The 3,381-nt window shown below is 36.7% G+C and overlaps 1 long non-coding RNA gene across 1 annotated transcript; it reads left to right on the top strand.

The window, feature by feature from the left end:
• LOC109244629 lies at positions 861-2,961 on the top strand. Its single transcript, XR_002070714.1, has 3 exons — positions 861-1,030; positions 1,905-1,967; positions 2,441-2,961. It is a non-coding gene; the product is annotated as an uncharacterized LOC109244629 (long non-coding RNA).

Raw genomic sequence — 3,381 nt, 5'->3', positions numbered from 1 at the left:
AGGGGTTTTGCGCGAGGGGGGGGGAGGGGGGGTTAGGGGAGGGTGGATGGCGCAGAAAAACAAAAAACGGAAAATTGAAAATATAAAAATAAAAAAGTAAAAAAAAAAAATTGGGGGTTTTGTTCGCAGGAGGGGGGGTAGGGTTAGGTTGGATGAGTGGGTGGTGTAGAAAAACAAAAGAACAGAGAATTAGAAATACAGAAAAAAAAAAAAAAAATTGGGGCAACTAAGTAAATTTCTAGATAAGTTGGGTTAAGATCCTTTGTTTTGAGTGAGTTTCATGGGTTGTATTTGGGCTGTTAAATGGGTCAAAATGGGCTATAAAAAATAATAGGTTAACTTGGGTTCAACCCAAATTGACCCATGAGCTAAAATATTAATAGCCCAACGTATTAATCTCTGGGCTAGTTGGGCGGGTTAGATGAGTTTGGGCTCAAATTGCCACCCCTAATCTCGGGTTCGAATCCTTAGGTATGAAGTCGTCTTTGTTAGGGAGCACTTTATCCCCAATGTTGGACTTCCCAGCGCAAATCCGGATTAGTCGAGCCCCAATGTAGGTACCGGATACCGGATGAAAAATCAAAAAAAAAAAAAAAATTGTCTCGAGCAACTAGGTGGAAACTATTTTGACTGATAACGAAAATTAAAATCTCTGGTCAAAAATTGGTTAAAGTTACCTAACAAACCTGTACTAAAATCAACAGATATTTAAGTTTTGTATTAGAAAAAAAAAAAAAAAAAAAAAAAAAGAGTTACTCTACCCATTATTGGAAGCAAGCTATGCCACCTTTACCATGAAAAGGACACACTTGCAATAATTGAAAAAGACTTGCACAAAAGTGAGCAAAATACAAACTGTAATTTGTGGGTGGGACCAAAAGAGAGTTTGATCAGTACCTTTTTGTTGTTATAAATACAAGGATATTTTGGAGGTTCATCAACAGCAACTGTCCTATGAATTTCCAGCTCAATCATCAAACAACAATTTCTCCTCTAAAATCTCAAAGTTCTTGCTAAAAGAAACTTATATGTAAGTACCCTTTAATTTCTTGAGCAAAAATAGAAATAAAGAGTACCTATCCTTTATTTCTTTTTTCTTTCTCTTTTCCAGCTGTGCTTTTGCTTTTTCTCTTTTTGGTCCACTAGTTACTCTTTTTTCTTGTTGTAGAAAGCAAAAGCCTCCTCTTTTGGTTCTTCTTTTTGATGGGGTTTAGATAGAAAGTGACTCTGATGTGTAATTAGATCTCAATTTTCAAGAAATATAGAGTAATATATACTATATTTTTTTTTTTCTTCTGCTTCTTTACTCAGAGTATGCTTTTGATTCATTTTGATTTCTCCTTATTGTTTTTTGGTAGTTGAAGACTTTATCTTGAATCTTCACATTTCAATCCATAATCTAAAGGTTCTGTTTTTAAACTGCATATGTGTAGTTGGTGATCTAAAAATTTAATCTTGGATCTTCATAGTCATTCATAGAAAGTTTAGGATTAGGATTAAGGGGCTAGGTTATATTACTTTAGATTACAAAATTTAGAATTTTGGGTTTACAGTTATATATAGCCTTGCATTGGAATTTAGGTTTTAGGATAGAAAAGTTCTATTTTTGGGTTTTACTGCGAATTTGTAGTTGGTGATCTGAGAATTTATCTTTGCATGCTCTTTCTTGAACAGAAAAGTGGAGAAGAAGATAAGTTAAAAAAATTCAGGAAATAGAAATTTTGATTTTCATGCACTTTCTCTTATTTGGTTGCCAGAAATCAAATTTGTCAGCTTTCTCAACAAAATTGAATTTGTTTGCTAATGGCAAAAAACTTAACTGGTAGGAAACAAGATGGGGATTTTGGTTAATGGGATTTCTTCCTTTTGCTGATTGATATTTATTGCTGATTTTTTCTATGCAGGTCCAGTGAATTAAGCTCTTTCAAAAGTTTTGCTTGAAGAAAAACTCTTCATTTTTGGACTAGGTAAATTTTTGCTTCATTACTTGGCTTCTGATTCTCAGTAGACGATACTTGGTCATTGACTTGATGTTTCTTGTCTGTTCGAGTACTTAGGTTATGTCAAATGTTAATTCTTAGTACTAGATAAATGTTTCATGCTTACAGAAATATGCATGAAAAGCAATACAAGAAATGGCCAAAATGGCTGCTTTGGTGATTTTGTTAAAAGAAACTATGGGACTTGATTTTAGACTAACAGACTCTTTTTGCTTGGTGAACTTATTATGTCTTCGAAGGGTAGCCTTGGCGTAACTGGTAACAGCCTCTTACAGAAATGCAGGGTAAGGCTGCATACTATAGACCCTTGTGGTCCGGTCCTTCCCCGGACCCCACGCATAGCGGGAGCTTAGTGCACCGGGCTGCCCTATTTTGAACTTATTATGTCTTCCTTGAATTGCTATACTTTCTAATTGTCAATATTTCTTTTAATTATCCAGGTTCCGATTCAAAATGGGACTCTCACAATATCCAACTCCAGCAGATGCAGGAGTGTTCTGTGTGATTCTGGTTAACACAGCCATATCTATCTCTGTTGTTAAGGAGATAGTTCGGTCTATTCTTCATGTGATTGGCATCCACTTTGCATCTTCGGAAGAATATTCTATTGAAGACCCGTTTGAATGTCGTGGGATCCCCTCGGGTTCATATATGGAGGACTTCCGAAGCCGAACCCCTGCAGTTCGTTATGATTCATTGTGTCCATCTAATCACCCTGCACAAGAATGCCCGGTATGCCTGGCAGATTTCAACCATGATGCAGAGATAAACCGCCTCTCGTGTAGCCATGTTTTTCATAAGCTGTGTCTCGAGAAATGGATCAAGAATTGGAATGTCACCTGTCCTCTCTGCAGGAATTACATTATGCCTCAAGAAGATGAGGAAGATACTTGTCCAATGTGAATCTAGTAATTTGTGAGGCTACTACTCCATCTGTTCGAGTTGTTCCTATGTACAGCTTAGTAGTGTACAGATTGAATAGATGGATGCCTGATCGGCGTAATTCTGTAGCTTGTTAAATTGTAATACTCTGCGTCCTCTCATAGTGACGGGTCTCTTTGTTGTGACTTGTGACCAAGTATTCATACATTGTTGTACATATATTTTCCACTTGGGATGTTCTCCATCTTCTAGAAATAAAGGGAACATTTTACTGGTTGATTGATATGATGAAATGTCACATAATCCTTATAGGCTATGTTGCTCGGACTCTTCGAAAATATTGTCAGGTGTGTGTCGGATCCTTCAAAAGCAGTGTATTTGCATTTTGGAGAGTCCGTGCAACATAGCTGATAGGGTATTTGCATTTTCGCGATGAGTTACCAGAAAAAGGTACAGAGGTTTCAGTTTCCTGTAAAATGGATCTTCCTGCCCTTCCAAT

This window comes from Nicotiana attenuata, chromosome 2 (assembly GCF_001879085.1).
Source record: "Nicotiana attenuata strain UT chromosome 2, NIATTr2, whole genome shotgun sequence".
In the NCBI taxonomy this organism is placed as follows: domain Eukaryota; kingdom Viridiplantae; phylum Streptophyta; class Magnoliopsida; order Solanales; family Solanaceae; genus Nicotiana; species Nicotiana attenuata.
This window is presented reverse-complemented; position numbering and strand designations above follow the sequence as displayed.